Below are 313 nucleotides of genomic sequence, written 5' to 3' on the forward strand. Positions count from 1 at the left end.
AGCGAAAAGCAAAGGAGAAAAGGAAAGATATAAGCATCTGAATGCAGAGTTCCAAAGAATAGCAAGGAGAGATAAGAAAGCCTTCTTCAGCGATCAATGCAAAGAAATAGAGGAAAACAACAGAATGGGAAAGAGTAGAGATCTCTTCAAAAAAATTAGAGATACCAAGGGAACATTTCATGGAAAGATGGGCTCAATAAAGGACAGAAATGGTATGGACCTAACAGAAGCAGAAGATATTAAGAAGAGATGGCAAGAAAACACAGAAGAACTATACAAAAAAGATCTTCATGACCCAGATAATCACGATGGT

This window comes from Bison bison, unplaced genomic scaffold (genome assembly GCF_000754665.1).
Source record: "Bison bison bison isolate TAMUID 2011002044 unplaced genomic scaffold, Bison_UMD1.0 scf7180017864524, whole genome shotgun sequence".
Classification (NCBI taxonomy): domain Eukaryota; kingdom Metazoa; phylum Chordata; class Mammalia; order Artiodactyla; family Bovidae; genus Bison; species Bison bison.